Raw genomic sequence first — 22368 nt, 5'->3', positions numbered from 1 at the left:
CTCGAAAGAACTGCATTATGCAATCACAGCTATAACGGTATATTTTATGAGAGAACGTATGTTTCGGTCGAGGATCAGACCGTCATCAAGACTAAAAACGATCTCAGCTATGAACTTGCGTAATAGGATTAGCAATTCCGGATGTACAGTGTTCCGTCATTGACATTAACTTGTCATGCCCATTATGTCCATTTAACTTCATAGACATTTTTACCAATGTAATGTCTATACAGATAATACCAATGGTCGAGCTATCTACGTTTGATAACTGCCATTGCAATATACGCAAAAGCATAGCTGAGACGGCTTTCGGACCGATGATGGTCTGATTTTAGACCAAATTCGATGGTCCCTAATGAAACGTACCGTCGTAGCTGTCTACTGCACAATACTGTTGTTAACATTCATTAAAGCTGCACAACGCCTCCGCTACAAAATATTTTTTATTTTTTTTCTACCATAATAATCTATCTTGTTATCGCCTTCTCCAATAATATAATCGGACTGTTAGTAAAAGTTTTCTGTGGTTGTTGTGGTAGACTCGGAGCGGTCTCTATTTACATTAATTTTTACTTTCACAATGAAAACAGTGTAACCGATCTTCCTGTTTCGTCGATTACACTTACATATTGCCTATGATCGTTGCAGGGTTATACTGCTAGAATTATCTTCCGTCTGCGAAGAGGAAAACACGTAGGAAACTGGTTACAACTGTGTAGAGTTATACAGAGTTGACTTGGCACCATAATATGACATTCTTACTTCCCTGTTGCTTAAGGAAATTAAAGCACTATCTATGAGTATTGTTAACTGTTAGATCACTTGGGAGTTTATTAACTGTACGCACGTTTTCAACATTCAAGACTCCGCTGCATATTTGTCAGTGCTAAAACACGATTATTTCGTCTTACATAGATTCAAATTACTGAAAATGTTCATTGCAGTTATGGTTTAACCATTGATATCGACGTTCCAGTACAACGTTGTTCTCTGCAGTTATCGAGGTTGCTGCCTAATGTTGATCGCAGGGTTTGCTAACAAAAATCAGCTTAACTGTGGTGGACCAATGCATAATAATGACTTCCGTATTCTCTGGAGTAGTTGAAGTATCGAAACGAATTAGTTTCTTGAGTTCTTGAGTAAAAGATTCTATAATTTTGATTCAGGCGTTATAGTGTTGGATTTTGTGTTTCGAGAACAAGTTCTTGGGGAGCATTAGAAGCTTTGAATGAAGCGAACGCTCTGTTTCAGAAGAGAGGTATATAGTCAATACTCACAAAGAGGCAAGAACCATTGATTTGTCAAGTATTTATTTTCAGTATACATCTGCAATTAGAACTTCGAATAAGCTTTTAGATGACTATGTATGTAGTGGAGAAGTATCAGAATACTGTAGCATTACGAAATAGTGTGATGTGACTTCGCAAAATGTTACTAGTAATGGGACTGAATTGGAAAAGGAAAACAGTCCTCGATTTACATTCCAGTACATTTTTTTAATATGTAATGCAACTTCAGAAAGTTGCGAGAATGCTTGACTTGTAGAGAGAGATATCCTCACTGAGTTTTTGCCAAGGTTCAACTGCTGGAATCATGTATTCTCAAATTTATAGCTTAGTTTCACAAATAGAATGGTGTCACCTATCACGCTCCTTTTCGATTACACATACATACGGTATGTCCTATCGTTGGTTCATGCTTTTATCTTCTGCCGTCGGTGAAAAAGAAAAGTCGTAAACAGGTTCCGGCTGTGTAGTGTCATACTGAGTCGACATGGAATTGTAGCAAAAATATTATCTTTTCCTGTCACTTAAGGAAGTATAGTTAATATCTTGGAGCACTGTCAAATGTTAAACCTATTAGCTGTTTATAAGTTATTTTTAAGTTTTCTTCATGTAGAAACCGGTGGGTAAATTTCAACCACAGATATAGTCATTACGTCGTACACGTTACTGTTTAGCTCACATGGTAATGAAGTGTAATTTAGATGTAGGGTTCTCGATGACTGACACAAAGAAGGGACAGTGCAGCCCTGAGAGAATATACTGACTCGGTGATAAGGATAGCCATAAAAACCGAATGCTCGTCATGTACCGCGGAATATATAGCCATCAGATTGTAGCGTATTTTATTAATTAGTAACTTCATCCCACCACCAACACACATGAAAAACAAATTCTTGTTCCTGCCCCAGGGGAAGATATTCCGCATATCATGCTGTGATAGATGACAAATTCTGAAGTTGTAATATCTGAAGTACCTGTATAAAAAAATGGTTCATATGGCTCCGAGCACTATGGGACTTAACATCGGTGGTCATCAGTCCCCTAGAACTTAGAACTACTTAAACCTAACTAACCTAAAGACATCACACACATCCATGTCCGAGGCAGGATTCGAACATGCGACCGTAGCGGTCACGCGGTTACAGACTGAAGCGCCTAGAACCGCACGGCCACACCGGCCGGCGAAGCAGCTGTATATCTGAAACTATTGTAGTATTATAATGACTTGCTAATTAAATTTAGTCTAATAGATAAGCCTTCAGCTATTTGCTATCAAAACAAATTTATTCTCTTCAGAGTAAAAGTACCACGTAATGAACCCGCGATTGCTAAACTTCGAATAACTGTTATTGTAATGATTCATGCTCTACGAATTACTGACACAAAATTAAAGTAACTAATTCTCTAATCAATTATATAGACCGTGCTTGTCGTTTTTGATACAAGCAGCTGCTTTTTTACAAAAGCCAAGGTTACAGACATGTCGTCACGGTTACAGGTTTTTCTTGCGATCGAGTTGTGAGACATTCCTGCAAAACTTACTCGTAGACACAGTCTGGTCATGTCTAAAGTGCTGTTTGTTATCGTTACAGCAATGTTCCGCCGCATGAAGAAGTTTTTCTCCCGGTGTTTGGGAGGGGAGAAAGACGAGGGTCTGCGACTGGAGAACAACTTGGTCGCTGTTCGGGGTACTGTAAAGGTGAGCCACGTTATATTGCAGTGACATAGCACGCAAAGCAGTAAAGTCTGAGAGCTAACTGATTGTACGTAACGTGGTCAGTTGATATTACAGACTGTCACGATTTACTGTAAATGAGTATTTTTTTGCTATAAACATCCCATGTGACACGTCATTGTAAATAACACGTCTTAGGTAGGCATCTCTGCACGAGTGATGATTGTGACGATTATATAAAATACCACCTAACTACCTAACTCCGTTCAATCATTCCTCTGAAGTTCCAAAGGTACCGATCGACGGCCTCGTCATCGTCAGACGATAGACGTCACTGTATGGAGGAGCATGTGGTTAGCATACTGCTCTTCTGGATCGTGATCAGATACAAAATACCGGCGGCAATGAATGTCACTGATGGATGGATGGATTTGTTGATCACTGGAGCGAAGTGAGATGTGCTAGTCACTCAACAGTTTACAATAGTCGTCATTCTAAAACTTGAGCTTATCTCCAGACCTACATAAAATTTTTTAAATTTGCCATAGTGGTCTTGACTTCAAGTAAAACAAAGAGCTTGAGACCTCTTCCAAACTTACTTCTGCCTTCGCATCAAAAGATAAGGCGCCGTAAAATATGGACTATAGGAATTCTAATACTACATGCGCCACAGATATAGTGGTCGTTTAACATGAGTATGAAGCCCTTAGAAAAAGGCTTTAGCATGTCAGAGTCGTATATTCTCTGACCTGCAGGGTAGCCTCATACTGTGTCTCTCGCTGTGTTCCTTGCTGGGCTCCTTTGCTGCATTATGCTGGCTCTTTCCCCTGGATCCCACTGGCCCTAGATCCTCTCCTCCGTGTTATTACCACAATATATCCGGACTTGTCGCATTAGGTAAGCTAATGTTGATAATGGAACCTGATTGCTGTTTAGACAATTCTGACAATTGTATTGAAGCCCATTAGACTTAACACTGACCCCAGACATGGACAGTTGATTCTAACCATTTCTCATTCCGGTAAATTGGGTGTGCTCTTTGTTAACACTGAGCAAATAACTATGTGAGATGCTTGAGAAAGGTAACATCCCTCTCCATTTGAAAAGAATTATGGTGAAAAGTATTCTAGGGGAAGAGGCGCACTAAATATGTTGCCAACGCGATCGACTGGTTGAAGACGACATTGCAGACCATCTGGTTGTCCAACCAGTTACCTGCTGACCGTGTTTAATGTGAGGCGGACCAAAGGAAATGTACAGTGTAGTCAGAGAACAGAGAAACAAGAACTGTTAGCAAAACTTGTTACAGTCCTATTTACTTTTCTTCACAGACAAAGAACGAGGAGCAGCTCGTAATAAAATGACCCTGGCTCAAGAAGTTACATTGTAGGCCTCTGTCAATCCAGTTCAACTCATAATACGTAGGATAATGGTATTGAATGTCGGAAGAACAGATTTCTAGCTGATACTACAGATAGTCAGTGAATACTCACTATCACTGCCTATAGGCCAAAAATTCGAAATAAATGTAAGAATTTGTAACACATGTATATGTAAAGAACTAGCGCAATCTCTGAATTACCAAGCATGCTCTACGACTAATCAAACTAATAAGTTCTTTTCCTTACAGGAGTGTCAGTTCACCCTGGACTCGTTTTTTGAGGAGATACTGCAGAAGCGGCTGCAGGAAAAGAAAGAAGCCTTTTCTGTTTCGGTGAGTGTAAATTACAACAGTAGTAGGAATAGTAGCATTTGGTTTCAAAGTGAATTTTTCGTTTCCTCATTACATGATAACTTACTCTCGAAGATGGTACTAGCTACTGGTCTGCTTCCGGGTGTTAGGCCGAATTGTTGTGTTCATTTTGTGCACAATACTTCAACGGACGTCCCAGCCATCAACTTCATGTGCTGCGAACTTTGCGCTAATGTAGTCTCTGCTTGACTCATATCAGTCAGGACACGTCTCAAGATCTGAAGAAAATGGCTCGGTCACTTGTTGAAATGTTGACTGTAAAGCAGGAACAACAACACGGCATAACCTTAGAAGCACATCATTAACCAGTCGTACACAGAAAATGTTGAAGTTAATGGGATATTAGTTACTTGTTAGTATTAATAGTATCTGAGGTGTGAAACGAATTGTGTTAGTTGGATACTAAATTGGATTACTATTTTCTTAATTTCGGTACCTGAACCGTGCTAATTTGTGATAAATGTTACAATTCGTTATACTTTCATATGACAGGAACTAGCACAAATTGTGAATCACTTCACATGTTAGATAACATGAAAGTAATAAGATCTATTCCAACAGGAGTGTCAGTTCACACTGGACGCCTTTTTCGTGGAGTTGCTGCAGAGACGGCTGCAGGAGGTGGATTAAGGCGGTGCTGTTCCGGTGAGTGGTACTTCGATCTGTGTAAAGTACAACAGATTTTGGTTTCTAAGTGTATTTCTCGTTTCATGATCACATGGTAGCTCCCTTCAGAAGGAGAATCTTCAAGATATATCACCATGGCTACAAAATTCTTTGGTCGACCCATAAACTTTCTCGGTACCCATAGTCTGCTGTTCTTTTATACCAATTGTGAACTCCGATCAGATACAATATCCTTTCGCGGCATACGTATCTTTTAGCTCTAGTATTGGTAGGATATACTTAAACTCAAGAATCAATGGTACATACAATACCGTTGCCAACACTTTCAGATGAGGGAGAGCCTTTCAGAAAACGTTCTCCTATGTCCCCTCCCGCCTATAACATCTCAGCGCAGTTTCACCTTCAGCCTCCCACGATTATACTTGGTATTTAAATCCCATTTCTTATGCTGCGTGATCGTTTATTTTTCTGTCCCGTATTTATCCTTGAAGCTCTCCGAATTTGAACTGAACATTTACACAACTTGTTGTAAGAAACTCTACTATTTTGGTATGGATGGATTTAGTAACAGTCACAATTCTCTCCGCTCCTTAATGAATATAGTTCAGGTGAGGATAATACATGCGTCTGCGTGAGATATCGACTAACTCACAAATATTCTGATCCTTGTAACAACTATCTACCATCATGATGCAATAATTTAGTAGATCATTTCACCACAATAGATAACACTCCAGGAGGAGTAAATAGGCAAACATTCACTGTCGGTAATTTTCATAATTGCGATAATTAGTATTGTAGGGTTCATGAGTTGGCGCGAAAGAACATCCCTTCTATGGATACGGAAAATGACTATTTATTAACATGTGGTCCTACGATAATGTAGCACTTTCCTTTGCAGATGTTATATCAACTCACCATAATAGGGCGACGTTTATAATTTTGAAATTTATATTTGTCAGCAGATCACTCCGGTGTCTTCCGCGCCCACCTAGGAGGTCTATACATCACACCGCGCAGCTCTTGAGAGCCACCATGCCAGACGCTGAATGTGTTGACGCGTGACCACCAACGTGACGTCTGGAGAAGACCGTCTGGCTGCTAAAATGTGCGACCGCGATACCGCGGCCAATACCACCTGAAACCACAGTTACCAATCGAAAAAACCTTTGGATTGATGATATAACAAGTCTCGTTATTTGTTTTATTTGCAACAGGCGGCGTTGTGGTAGTGTAGACGACTCGCATTGGGGTCACTGTGGTTCATGTTCTCTTCCGACCAACAAGATCTACATTTCGGTGGTTCCTCTTAGTAGATTAATGGAAACAAATGGAAGGTTCTTTGGAATAAAAATCGTTCGAGTCTATCCCCGATGCGAGCTGCATCTGTCATTACCTCTCCGTCGATGGAAATGGAAGAAACTGTTTTGTGCAACATTAACATTTGCCAACTACGTTTAACAGAAATAATATTGACACTAAGCATAATTCTAAAAAGAGTAGGAAAATCAATGACATTAATGATAACACTCAAAAGACTAGAGTGACTACAAAATCGCTGCTCCTAAGGACAACAAAGTAGTCTCCTTAATCCCGACATCTGCTATTCAACACAGTGAGCCACAAGTAATATGGCCCTACACACGCAGGAACTAAAAGGTATTCAACATTTGAAGCCCTCAGCATACATTTTTCACTCATTAACGACTGTCTATATTTTAACGTAGAAACTACACTGTTCATCTACAACATTATGACCTTCTACCTAACAGCCGGTATGTCCAACTCTGGCACGGGTATCAACGTGGACGTGTCGTAGCAGGGATGCAGTGAAGCCTTGGTAGGTCAGTGGACGGAGCTGGCATCACATCTGCACACACAAGTCACCTAAATCCGTAAATTCCGGGGAGGGGTGCCATGTGCTCTGACGCCACATGCCCAGATGTCTTCGATCAGGTTTAGATGTGTCGAGATAGGAGAGCCAACACATCAACTGGAAATCGGGACTGTGTTCATTGAAGCACTCAACACACTCCATTCCATCACGCTCTTGCCCTTGTGATATACAACATGGACCATGCGTTTGTTTGACTAGCAGTCATTCCTCGCCATGTGTCGCTGCTATCGCCTGAACGGATTTATATCGACAGTAGATCGGCGGCCATAACTTTCTGGCTTATCTGTGTATCTTTTTATGAAGTAGTAGGTATGTAAACAAACTCAGATGCTGCTTATAACAGAAGCATGGCGAGTGACTTTGCATGGGACACATAATTCAAAGCACGCTTAGTGTAATCAAACTGATGTTGCAATTCACTGAACTGCATTGGCAAACAACAATTGATCAGCATGTGGATGTAACCTCAAACGAGTAAACAAAGAAATTAATGGTGCCTTAAGATCGACTGAGAATTCAGAGAGAGTTCATCACCGCTGTTATTTATACTTTGGCCCTTATGCACTATGATTTGTTATGACGTTCAAAATTACTTTTGGGGCTGATGTTGCAGAGTAGAATGCTGTTGCAGAAGGCACGTTTTTATTTAATTTTTTATTTATTTCCCCAAAACTAAAGAAGAGTCGTTTGGGTGATTTATGGGGGTACGACATGAGCCAGATGCACAGCACATAAGTCTTAATCACCTGGACACTAGGATTTTGTCACAGTCTAAAGTATTACCCAATATTCATGGCTGTACAGTTAACTTACACCCGAAGAAAATGACACAGTAATGCTGCCTCAAAAATAATGAAATAGTTTAATAATATTTTGGGAATTTTAACGTACTTCGTTAGAAAACAGTGATAAGTTACTTACTTTACATGTTTCTGAGGACTTTTGTGTGAAATAATAACGCAGTCACAAAAGAAGCAAAAGTGATACAGAGAATGTTTGTTGGATAGTAAATATGACGAAATCAGGATGTGTGACTTAAACCCAGTACCGATTCCATGATAACATTGTTAATATTTGGACCATTTCTGATCAGTTGCAGTTTATATTATGCGTAGATAAAAACTGATTAGAAATATATTGTATATTATAGACTTCTGAAATGCCTAGTACCTTTAGGCGAAAAAGTTTGGTACACACATGTAAATTCATTAGTAAAAGAAGGAGTATTTTCTAGTCTGTATGATAAAGCACAATGTAGTTCACAGTAGCTGCTAACAGTAGAAGGAATACATAAAAAATGGAAATGGCAGGTAACAACTCACGGCCTACAGCACAAAAGACTAGGATAGGTTGACATAAAATAAAATTAATAGGTAGTTCGGTACTGCACTTGATAGTTTTCAGATATGGAAGCAAAATACGGTGAAACAAATAATTTTTCTTTTTAAGATGTCTCGGTGTTAAGCAGTACGATAATGGAATAGTAATGTGAATTGTATTCGTCACAGTTTTCTAAATAACTTTCAGAATGTTCTTGGTTACACTGTGCTTAAGGTCTGCCAGACCGGAATATCTTTTTTTCCAGAATAATGTGATAGCAAAACCGTCTACTGCTAAATACAAGCATATATCGTCTCCAACTCCACACACTTTTATTCTACCTTGAACAGCACTGTGGCTAGTACATTTCAATAACTCACTTCCAAATGTTGTTGTTGTTGTTGTGGTCTTCAGTCCTGAGACTGGTTTGATGCAGCTCTCCATGCTGCTCTATCCTGTGCAAGCTTTTTCATCTCCCAGTACCTACTGCAACCTACGTCCTTCTGAATCTGCCTAGTGTATTCATCTCTTGCTCTCCCTCTACGATTTTTACCCTCCACGCTGCCCTCCAGTACTAAATTGGTGATCCCTTGATGCCTCAGAACATGCCCTACCAACCGATCCCTTCTTCTGGTCAAGTTGTGCCACAAACTTCTCTTCTCCCCAATCCTATTCAATACTTCCTCATTAGTTACATGATCTACCCATCTAATCTTCAGCATTCTTCTGTAGCACCACATTTCGAAAGCTTCTATTCTCTTCTTGTCTAAACTATTTATTGTCCATGTTTCACTTCCATACATGGCTACACTCCATACGAATACTTTCAGAAATGACTTCCTGACACTTAAATCAATACTGGATGTTAACAAATTTCTCTTCTTCAGAAACGCTTTCCTTGCCATTGCCAGTCTACATTTTATATCCTCTCTACTTCGACCATCATCAGTTATTTTGCTCCCCAAATAGCAAAACTCCTTTCCTACTTTAAGTGCCTCATTTCCTAATCTAATTCCCTCAGCATCACCCGACATAATTAGACTACATTCCATTATCCTTGTTTTGCTTTTGTTGATGTTCATCTTATATCCTGCTTTCAAGACACTGTCCATTCCATTCAGCTACTCTTCCAAGTCCTTTGCTGTCTCTGACAGAATTACAATGTCATCGGCGAACCTCAAAATTTTTATTTCTTCTCCATGAATTTTAATACCTACTCCGAATTTTTCCTTTGGTTCCTTTACTGCTTGCTCAATATACAGATTGCACAACATCGGGGAAAGGCTACAACGCTGTCTTACTCCCTTCCCAACCACTGCTTCCCTTTCATGTCTCTCGACTCTTATAACTGCCATCTGGTTTCTGTACAAATTGTAAATAGCCTTTCGCTCCCTGTATTTTACCCCTGCCACATTTAGAATTTGAAAGAGAGTATTCCAGTCAACATTGTCAAAAGCTTTCTCTAAGTCTAGAAATGCTAGAAACGTAGGTTTGCCTTTCCTTAATCTTTCTTCTAAGATAAGTCGTAAGGTCAGTATTGCCTCACGTGTTCCAGTGTTTCTACGGAATCCAAACTGATCTTCCCCGAGGTTGGCTTCTACTAGTTTTTCCATTCGTCTGTAAAGAATTCGTGTTAGTATTTTGCAGCTGTGACTTATGAAGCTGATAGTTCGGTAATTTTCACATCTGTCAACACTTGCTTTCTTTGGGGTTGGAATTATTATATTCTTCTTGAAGTCTGAGGGTATTTCGCCTCTTTCATACATCTTGCTCACCAGATGGTAGAGTTTTGTCAGGACTGGCTCTCCCATGGCCGTCAGTAGTTCCAATGGAATATTGTCTACTCCGGGGGCCTTGTTTCGACTCAGGTCTTTCAGTGCTCTGTCAAACTCTTCACGCAGTATCGTATCTCCCATTTCATCTTCATCTACATCCTCTTCCATTTCCATAATATTGTCCTCAAGTACATCGCCCTTGTATAGACCCTCTATATACTCCTTCCACCTTTCTGCTTTCCCTTCTTTGCTTAGCACTGGGTTTCCATCTGAGCTCTTGATATTCATACAAGTCGTTCTCTTATCTCCAAAGGTCTCTTTAATTTTCCTGTAGGCGGTATCTATCTTACCCCTAGTGAGATAGGCCTCTACATCCTTACATTTGTCCTCTAGCCATCCCTGCTTAGCCATTTTGCACTTCCTGTCGATCTCATTTTTGAGACGTTTGTATTCCTTTTTGCCTGTTACACTTACTGCATTTTTATATTTTCTCCTTTCATCAATTAAATTCAATATTTCTTCTGTTACCCAAGGATTTCTACTAGCCCTCGTCTTTTTACCTACTTGATCCTCTGCTGCCTTCACTACTTCATCCCTCAAAGCTACCCATTCTTCTTCTACTGTATTTATTTCCCCCATTCCTGTCAATTGCTCCCTTATGCTCTCCCTGAATCTCTGTACAACCTCTGGTTCTTTTAGTTTATCCAGGTCCAATCTCCTTAAATTCCCACCTTTTTGCAGTTTCTTCAGTTTTAATCTACAGGTCATAACCAATAGATTGTGGTCAGAGTCCACATCTGCCTCTGGAAATGTCTTACAATTTAAAACCTGGTTCCTAAATCTCTGTCTTACCATTATATAATCTATCTGATACCTTTTGGTATCTCCAGGGTTCTTCCATGTATACAACCTTCTTTCATGATTCTTAAACCAAGTGTTAGTTATGATTATGTTGTGCTCTGTGCAAAATTCTACCAGGCGGCTTCCTCTTTTATTTCTGTCCCCCAATCCATATTCACCTACTATGTTTCCTTCTCTCCGTTTTCCTACACTCGAATTCCAGTCACCCATGAATATTAAATTTTCGTCTCTCTTCACAATCTGAATAATTTCTTTTATTTCATCATACATTTCTTCAATTTCTTCGTCATCTGCAGAGCTAGTTGGCATATAAACTTGTACTACTGTAGTAGGTGTGGACTTCGTATCTATCTTGGCCACAATAATGCGTTCACTATGCTGTTTGTAGTAGCTTACCCGCATTCCTATTTTCCTATTCATTATTAAACCTACTCCTGCATTCCCCCTATTTGATTTTGTGTTTATAACCCTGTAGTCACCCGACCAGAAGTCTTGTTCCTCCTGCCACCAAACTTCACTAATTCCCACTATATCTAACTTCAACCTATCCATTTCCCTTTTTAAATTTTCTAACCTACCTGCCCGATTAAGGGATCTGACATTCCACACTCCGATCCGTAGAACACCAGTTTTCTTTCTCCTGATAACGACATCCTCTTGAGTAGTCCCCGCCCGGAGATCCGAATTGTGGACTATTTTACCTCCGGAATATTTTACGGCTGTAGTTTCCCCTTGCTTTCAGCCGTTCGCAGTACCAGCACAGCAAGGCCGTTTTGGTTATTGTTACAAGGCCAGATCAGTCAATCATCCAGACTGTTGCCCTTGCAACTACTGAAAAGGCTGCTGCCCCTCTTCAGGAACCACACGTTTGTCTGGCCTCTCAACAGATACCATTCCGTTGTGGTTGCACCTACGGTACGGCTATCTGTATCGCTGAGGCACGCAAACCTCCCCACCAACGGCAAGGTCCATGGTTCATGGGGGGGCACTTCCAAATAGTTACGAAAAATTTAGGTACATGCCTCCTGAATTTGTTTATTCTTGTGATTTCGTTCAGTAGATTGCTGGTATGTACCATTTTAACGTATTCTCTAAATATATTGCACAACAACAAATAAGCTGATGCATTTTAGCTTATTCTTCATTCGATACAATTTAAATTTAATAAGCCCCACAAGAAACATGTGTGGGCTACATGATATTCAGGTCTGGTAGGAATAAAACTTCACCGATCCCCCCTGTTTGCTAACATTACATGGGAGTAGAGGAACCTATCGGGAGGACTCTGATCTGTTACATCAAAAGTGGAAACTGGTGACGTTAATATAACACAGCGCACAAAGCCATACAATTTAAAGGTACTGGACGACCCATTTGTTAATGGATGGACGAAAATACGTATCTCATATTCCAAAGATGTAAGAGTTAGCTAAATTTGTGAACGGTTGATTTACATTAACTGAAGGATAATGAAACGAAGTAAAAATGAAATCTGAAGAAAACTTAAGCGAAAGTTTAAATTCTATGAGAGTGTTACTACGGCCATTTGAATGTGCAGTGAAGTATCTGAAATAAAACCAGTCATAGTTCACTCGTAAGTGGGGATAAACACAAGGCAAATCGATAAATCTCCAGGTTGTAATTACTAATTCGTGAAAGTTTTTGAACATCTCTGTTGCTGGTATAGTTATTCATATAACGATACTTTACCCTTTTTGCGGTGTTTCAGGTGAATTCGACACAAAGTTGTTAGATGGCAGCTGTCAGAACTCGTTATATGAGAACGCTCCAGTGCTGCTTGAGAACCTTCCTTTGTTGGATTTATGAGCTCAAATACGGTCTTAGTTTCAGAATGGCTACACTTATTTGTATTATTTTACTAGAATCTGAAAAGGTCCCATGTAACGAATACTGTTGCAGTTTTACTTAACTACACTATGTACGCGTATTAAGTTTTTATTCGTTAACTAGGTCATATATAACTACTTTTCCTGCAAATAGTTCCTGTTTCCATCACAACAAATGGAATGTTGAGACGTCTTGACGTCGAAAAAAATGGTTCAAATGGCTCTGAGCACTATGGGACTTAACTGCTAAGGTCATCAGTCCCCTGCAACTTAGAACTACTTAAACCTATCTAACTTAAGGCCATCACACACATCCATGCCCGGGCCAGGATTTGAACCTGCGACCGTAGCGGTCGCGCGGTTCCAACTGTAGCGCCTAGAACCGCTCGGCCACCCCGGCCGGCCTTGCTGTCGAGTGTCAAAGTATGTCGAACTATACAATAATTTCCAAATCAGTTGCAGCTTGGAGCAATCCTTCTCTGCGATTGTCGGATACTCTGCAGCTATCTCTCAGAGAAACTGTGAGCGTCTCACAAGGAAACTTTTGGCCTCCTAAGCCAAACTGTGAAAACAAAGCTACTGCATTTTGTAAAATTCACAACAATCAAGTAACACATAACACTGCAAAAATCAAAGTAATCGCCAACAGTAATTTTACATAAATAACTTTCTGTAACAGTGACTAGTAGCATGTGTTCTTTAACCCAGGAAGGGACCAAAATAATACCCTCATGTATCGTCAGTTGGCATCTAACGAACTACGTGTTTTTCCTGATCGTACTAGTTTCGTACATTTAGTAGAATAGTCCTATAATTAAAACGGGAAATAAACGTTGGTCGTTTTTTAAAGAGTTCCGCTCACGTCTCCTGGTGACAATCCACAAAATTACCATAAGAAGTCTAAATGACTTTCCACAGTATACACTCTCGTAAGTAACTCAGCCCATGTAAGAGTAGTCCAAGTCGACAATGCTCTGGCTTCATCCTGCTCATCTGTAGAACACCTACGACAGGGTTCACTACTACAAGATATTCTGTTACCTTCGCTCTAAACAGAATCAAACTAATCAACATGGGTGCCTTGGCAGTAGCGCACTCGATAATATCGCCTGCAGGAAATTACAGAATGTAGAGAACTTATGCTTGCCTACTACTGTATAACGGGAATGCTTACATCTGGGGTGAAAACTTGTGTTGTTATGTCGTTGCAGCACCTCATCACATTGCTCGAGCGTTTAACCGATGCATTTACTTCACCCGTCCAATAACTGTCAGCCTGCGACGTAAAAACGCATTACGAGATTTCATGTGGAGGTGACAGCCGGCGCTGTGTGCGCCCCTCCCCTCCGAAGACCAAACAGGGGCGAACTCTCGCGACCGGGGGTACGGCACTGTGTCTCAAGTGTAGTGAATTATTGGGGAACACGAGAGCCTTCGATAACACCCGTCCACTTTGATAAATAACATCATCACTAGCCTCAAGGTGCAACACAACTTTAATTTAAAAATGGCGATTAGGACGTCATATTTAACAGTTCCCATAAAACCATAATTTAAAAATAATTCAGAAACTTAAAAATTCAAAATAATAAATATTGGGCCTGAAGGGGAATCTGGGGAGTTATATTCTCAAGGAAAAGCCACAGAGCCCCATAAATACTGGCGTATACAAAACAAAACAACCGGAAGAAAGCGATGAAGAATAGCATGCAGAGGTCTGCATCGAAAATGCAAAAGTATAGCATCAAATTAGATAAATTCAACTGGTTTCGAAGATATCACTCTATAATTATAAACTAACTTAAAAGCCAGACACCAATACAGAAAACAAACAGAAATATCAGTACAGAAAGCGAAAATGTAATACCAGTACAGGTAGCAAATATCGCGAAAGTTAACGAAATATGGTAACAACAACGAATACTCCAATACCGATACAGAAAGGTTTAAATTGCGAGATAGACAAAATGCAGTAACATGTGTTCACCAATACAGCTCAACAGAAAATTGTAAAATCCCTGAAATCACTCGTAAATACTGTTTGTGTGAAACTGGATCTGGCGACTTCATTCTGTAGGCAACCCAACTCAACTAGTTCTGCTACATCTTTGTACATTGCTTTAAGTTACTAACATCACGTTCTTCACACTTTACGTTAGAATAACCAGTCTTCATTCACCATAACCGTATGTATTTCCATAGAGTAGTTCTTTTTACTATTACAAAACTATGTGTGTTAGTCATTTGAGACTTTGTAGACAACCTTCCAGTGAACACCTAGAAAAATCTGCGCGAAACGCCAGTGATAAAAGCTTATCGAGTAGCAGATCAAATGGCTGGTTTCAGGACGTTCTAGCAAACAGTAATAAGAGTTGTAACTTAAAGGGAAAAAATCGGTAGATTTAGTCCAGGGGAGCTCTACAGGGCTATTAATGTTTGCAATACTCTGTATGCAAATGACGTAGAGGATAACGTCGTAAGCTGTCCGGGGCGGTTGTCAGACGAAGCTGTTGTCTACAGGAAGGTTTCAACAACAGACAACCGTATCGAAATGCGGGAAGACATGCAAACAGTTCACGACGGGTCTAGTTGACACTGCAAGTAAGTAAATGTAATGTCCTGCACGTGCATAGGTTACGAGTTTGGCAATAAAACATTGGATACAATAACAACCAGAAAATACCTCAAAATAGCTGTCATATATGGACTAAAGAGGCAAGACCAATTAAAAAATTGTCATAGAGAAGCAGAGGAGTATCTAAGATATTCTGGAACAATCTGAAGGGAATTACCTCATCCACAAGAGAAGTGGTTTTCAAAAGACTCGTTCGGCATTTCTTGAGTATTGTTCATCAGTCGGACCATTATCAGGTAGGATTATTAGAAAGTTATGTATATGCCATAACGACCCTCTGCCACACAATATAATGAAGCTTAAGTGCAGATGTAGACGTTAAAGTTTCCCTCAAATTCCGCTGACAATTTCGTGGTTTGTAAAGTTCTGTCAAACGATGGGATCACGTGGGCTCAGAGCTATGCAAATATATATCTTCTGCCTATCGTGCCATGGATCTACTTTCATTATTTCTATTACAGCTAGGTATGTAGCCGAATCAGGAGCTTATTACCAGCAGTCCGTTACGTTCTTCCTATATTAGGTCGTAATGCTGTTCCGATGAAGGGATCATGGTTACATAATTGTAATACACTGTAATACTTCAATAAGGAAACGAGTATTTAATGTGAGTACATCTTGACGTCCAGACACCCATTGAACCTATTTGTTGCCGAGAATATACGGCAAATGTATTTCGTTTACCATATAACGGCTGTAGTCGCCGAGGTTCGAGTATCTTCGGACATGGATGCGTGCTTGTCCGAAGGAACTTTGCATCGTAATTGGGGATTATACAAGCACTGCAGTAGTGCATTTATCCGCCGGCACTGAGCAGCTGACTTTCAAGGAAAATGCCTCCTCTTATGGGAATATTCGTGGGTCATTCAATGATAAAAGAGACAAATTGGTCTGGAGAAAAAAAAAAGTTTATTTTTACAAAACAATACTTTTCCTACATTTCAACATAATCCCCTTGAACATTTGTACACTTATTCCAACGGGCTACAAGGTTTTTTATTCCGGCTGCAAAGAAATCTTTATCTTGATGTTTGAACCAATTTTCGACAAAATTTTTCACGTCCTCGTTGTCCTGCAACCTCTTCCCACGTAATGCCTCCTTCAGTGCACTAAATAAATGGGAATCACTAGGTGCTAAATGAGGACTGTAAGGCAGTACTTCCCAGCCCATTTTGTCGATGGTTTCTAGGGCTAGATGAGCAATATGAGGTCTTGCGATGTCTTGCTGGAGAATCACACCTCTCCTCTCAGATTCACGACATCTCTCTCTTATGGCTGGCTTCATCTTGTTTAAAAGCAAATAGGAGTAATATTGGCTGTACATTCTACCCTGCTCTTCGAGATAATCACAAAAAACTTGTCCTTCAGTATTCCAAAACAACGTCAACATGACTTTTCCTGGAGATGCTTGGCTTTGAATTTTTTCTTAACTTGTGAGTTGGTGTGCTTCCACTCGATGCTTTGTCTTTTTGATTCTGTCTCATAATCGCGAACTCAAGTTTCATCAAAAGTTAAAAGTTTGCTGAAGAAGTGCTCACCTTTTCTTTCATAACGTTCCATTAGCTCAGTGCACACTCTCAACCTAGTTTCCTAGTGTAGCCGCGTCTACTCCTTTGGGACCCATTTTGCACATGTTTTGCGGTACTTCGGCTTGTTACAAATAATGTTATGAACTGTGTCAGCACAAACTTGAACCTTATCAACTATTATTTCCCGGTCACAAGGGTGGTCGGCACGAATAATGACATCAATTCGACTTTCAAGTGAGGGAGTGGTAACTGCAACAGGTCGGCCAGACCGGTGTTGGTCTGTCACTGAGTCGAGAAAATTTTTGAACTGCTCTACACACTTGTAAAAATTTTATCGATTTATACAACGCTCATCATAAACTTAAGACAGTCTACAGTATATATTCTCTTGTTTCTCGCCTTCAGCAAGAAAGAAAACGAATAACAGAACGTTGTTCAACTTATGTGGACGTTTGAAGCGGACTCGCCATCTTGAGATGTACTTTTGGCGTTATAAACAAAACAATTTTTATACATCAGCTGATCAGGACACATCCTAGTGATACCAACTCATAGCCACGAAAGTATCAAACTTGCCCTACTAACAGTTTTTCCCCAGACTACTTTGTCTCTTTAATTATTGACTGACCCTCGTACATAGTGGACGTACGGGTACAGGATTTAGACATGTGGCTCACCATCTATCGTAGTTCGGGCCAGGCCATGACTTCTGCTCGGATAGTCGAACGGTAAGGTGACCGCTCGCGATAAGTTGGAAAACCGGTTTTGAGTTCCGGTCAGGCAGAGTCTTTCACTGTCGTCATTCTATTATACAGCTGATGGCTGTCCATATTCGCAACTGTGAGTAAATTTCTTGCATTTCATAACGGCTGTAGTCGTCGAAGTGGCTGTTCCTTAGGACATGCATGCATGTCCGAGGGAATTTTTTACTGTAATTCGGAATAACATAGGCACTGTAGTATCGTGTTTATCCGCCGACACCGGGCAAGCGAGTTTAAAGTAAAATGTGTCCAACGAACGCCATTATACATAATGGGTGACCGAGGACAGGATGCGACACATGGCTAACGACATGCGGAATATTGTTTTTGTATGTCCATGCTATTGGCAGGAGGTCTCTGGTAAGACGGCCGTTTACTATTGCGACAAAATAAAACACCTACAGCCGTCCTTATGATTTTATTTTATTTTGTTACAACCAGTTTCAGCGCTTCAATGCGCCATCTTCAGGCTGTTGTTGATGTGGTATAGGTTGATATGATCCTTATATATATATATCACATCAGTTGCCAGCATAACTGGATACTCACAATAAATTAGACTGATATGCAGAGATTCAAAAAATTAAAGTAATTTGTAAGCCTTGCTTTTTCGAGTAGCAGTTTATAACTTTCCTTCATGGGAAATGTTTCCGCCAAATCTTCCACTTTTCGCTTTTGTTTTTCTTATGTCGATCTATTCCATTTTCAGTTTTCTCGTTAACTAGACTTGAAGAATTAGTTTCTTTAATAGGCAAAGGGTTAAGTCTGTTTGCTACCTTCCTTCTTTGTATTAAGATCTGCAATATAAAATTATTTTTGGAAGCAATAGCAGTTTATGGTACTTTTGTCTTAATACTTGTGGAATAATAAAATGCACAATGTCCAGTCCACAGCATGTTGATACAATATAACGAACCTTCCTTTAAGCAAATTCATCTGGGAAGCAAAGTTTATAAACAAATCTCTCGTATATCCACTAATGTAGAGACACCCTCGATTCTATCATTAGCTGCATTTACACCAGTGTTTGGCCACTTTCCATCAGAATTTACAGTTAATGCAGACATCCCGTATTGCCCTTTCGTTTTCGGTTATTTTCACATTTCTTATGTATGTCTATGCAATAATTAATAAAGATTTTGTACAAGAATATTTCTTTTCTTGTCCTACCACATGACTTCGTTTCTTTGGTGTCCAACGATGATTTAGATTCACTCTCACTGCCAAAAGTATCTACAAAGTATTTGCAGGATCACTTCTTCCTCGTCTTCCAAATATACCCAGAGAGACTTATGTCAGTAAAATACTATCAGTCAAGGTCACCTCTTATATGCACTGAAACACATGGATTATGGTAGACGTGGAGTGTGTTAGAATTACAGTACAGTAAATCACAGGAGAGGGTATTGACTTCAGCTATCTTAAATACAGCTTTATGTTTACTGATTATTGCAAAATTAGCCTTCATAACCACAGAGCAAAGGCGATATGCATTTTTACCAGTCAGATGTGTTGATAACATAGAATACTGATAAACTGCGGCTGTCACTACTTCTTATATACTTAAAAGATTCAGGATGTACGTCCCATATAGGAATAATGTTTGAGGAACTGTTTTATCCCATTGCAAATCCCTAGCCCAATTACGCTGTTGTGAGTGTGTGTGCATGTTGCAGGTATCCCAGACCCTATCCTGAACCTAATACAAGATAACTGGAAAACAACTCCGCACTTAACGTCTGTGATGGTCTGATAACTTTTTTCAGGCTGATCCAGGCCACTTGATAGTTTTGCAACTGTGATCTAGCCACGTGCCTCATATATTTACCACAAATGCAAAAAAAATTTGCGTTTACTTCATGCAATGCATTGTCACGAAACGTGCTGACCATCACGACATCTCTTTTGCGGTTCTGTTTTACTAATATCTGCTAGCTGACGTACGCTGTTAAATAGTTACCCTCCTTCAATTTTTTCATATTCAGTGACGTACAGGAGCTCGTTTTTGTTTTCCTACATTGTGTCGAAAACACTTGCTTTCTCGTCTGTTGGTCACCGTAATCTGAACTAATATACCAGGTGTAGAGGTAAATCCAATAATTCTTTCCATGAAAATCGTTAGCGAACTCCAAAACAACTCGAAAAGCAGTTTTTTCTTCAGGAGCTGCCATAATTTGTGTCCATGGCAGTAAAAACATTGAAAATCGTTAAAGCTTTGAGAATGCATTATTTTAACTGATGTAGGACGAAACTTTAGTAATAACGTCATAGTACGTCTCGGCTATGAATTCATCATTCCCATTAGCTACAAGCGACAGGTTGCTGTGGTCCGATATATTCGTTGAGCTGAGAGCGAACGTGCCAAGGGCCGGATATATCCGTCATGCCCACTTAAAAGATTAAACCTTTTACATCGTATTGATTTAAGTAATTTAATTTATGCAGCAGTTTTTACTGAAACTGAAAAAAACTCGTGGAGTCCTAAGCTCGTACCAATTATCTTATATTTCCATTTTCCATCATTCTACTGACTGGTTTGTGGCGGCTCACCGCGATTTCTTCTCTTGTACCAATCTCTTCATCTCAGAGAAACATATTCGGCACATTTTCTCAATTATTTGTTGTATTAGCACCATGGAATTTGTTTCCTTATGACTCGAAACGTCGTTTTCTTTATGTTCCTTTCCTCCTCTATTTTGCGGAGAAAAAAAAACGCACAGTATATCTGTTTAAAAAACCTGATAAAAATGCACTAACACCTTTTGAAGAGACAAGTCTTCACTCCTTCCGATCTGATCATGTAAGTGTAGAAAATGTGGGGAATGTTTTCAAAGAGATAGTATCGACAGCAATTAAGAGATATACACCACATAAAATAATAAGTGATGGTATTGATCCCCCATGGTACACAAAATGGGTCAGATCGTTGTTGCAGAAGCAACGAAAAGAGCATGCCAAATTTAAAAGAATGCAAAATCCCCAAGATTGGCAAAGTTTTACAGAAGTTCGAAATATGGCGCCTACTTCAATGCGAGATGCTTTTAATAATTTCCACAACGAAATTATGTCTCGAAATCTGGCAGAAAACGCAAAGAGATTCGGGTCATACATAAAGAACACCAGTGGCAAGACGCAATCAATACCTTCACTGCGCGATAACAACGGTGAAGTCACTGATGATAGTGCCACTAAAGCAGAGTTAATAAATACGGTTTTCCGAAACTCCTTCACCAAAGAAGACGAAGTAAATATTTCTGACTTCTAATCAAGAGCAACTGACAAGATGAGAAACACAGAAGTAGATATCCTTGGTGAAACAAAGCAGCTTAAATCACTTAATTAAGGCATCCCTTCGGTCCAGATTGTATACCAGTCAGGTTCCCCTCAGAGTATGCTGATAAAATAGCACCATATGTAGCAATTATATACAACCACTCGCTCACAGAAAGATCCGTACCTAAAGACTGGAAAATTCCTCAAGTCACACCAATACCCAAAATGGGAAGTAGGAGTAATCCGCTGAATTACAGGCATATATCACTATCGTCGATTTGAAGTAGGGTTTTGGAACATATACTGTATTCGAACATTATGAAGTACCTCGAAGAAAACGATTTATTGACACATAGTCAGCACAGATTCAGAAAATATCGTTCTTGTGAAACACTACTAGCTCTTTACACTGATGAAGTAATAACTGCTATCGATAGGGGATGTCAATTGGTTCCATACTTTTAGATTTCCAGAAGGCTTTCGACACCGTTCCTCACAAGCGTCTTCTAACCAAACTGCTTGCCTACGGAGTATCACCTCAGTTGTGCGCCTGAATTCGTGATTTCCTGTCAGAAAGGTCACTGTTCGTAGTAATAGACGAAAAGTCATCGAGTAAAACAGAAGTAATATCCGGCGTTCCACAAGGAAGTGTTATAGGCCCTCTATTGTTCCTGATCTATATTAACCGCATAGGAGACAATTTGAGTAGCCTACTTAGACTGTTTGCAGTTGATGCTGTCATTTACCTCTTGTAAAGTTATCAGATGATCAAAGCGACTTGCAAAATGATTTAGATAAGATATCTGTATGGTTCGAACAGTGGCCCTAAATAAAGAAAAGTATGAAGTTATTCACATAAGTACTGATTGAAATCAGCTAAATTTTGATTACGCTGTATGTCACACGAATCTGAAGGTTGTAAATTCAACAAAATACTTAGGGCCTGCAATTACAAATAACCTAAATTGGAACGATCACATAGATAATATTGTGGGTACAGCAAACCAAAGACTGCGATTCATTGGCAGAACACGTGGAAGGTGCAAAAGGTGTACTAAAGAGATTGCTTACATCACGCTTGTCCGCCATATTCTGGAGTCTGCTGTGCGGTGTGGCATCCGAATCAAGT

The sequence above is a fragment of the Schistocerca serialis genome, chromosome 8, assembly GCF_023864345.2.
Source record: "Schistocerca serialis cubense isolate TAMUIC-IGC-003099 chromosome 8, iqSchSeri2.2, whole genome shotgun sequence".
Lineage (NCBI taxonomy): Eukaryota > Metazoa > Arthropoda > Insecta > Orthoptera > Acrididae > Schistocerca > Schistocerca serialis.
This window is presented reverse-complemented; position numbering follows the sequence as displayed.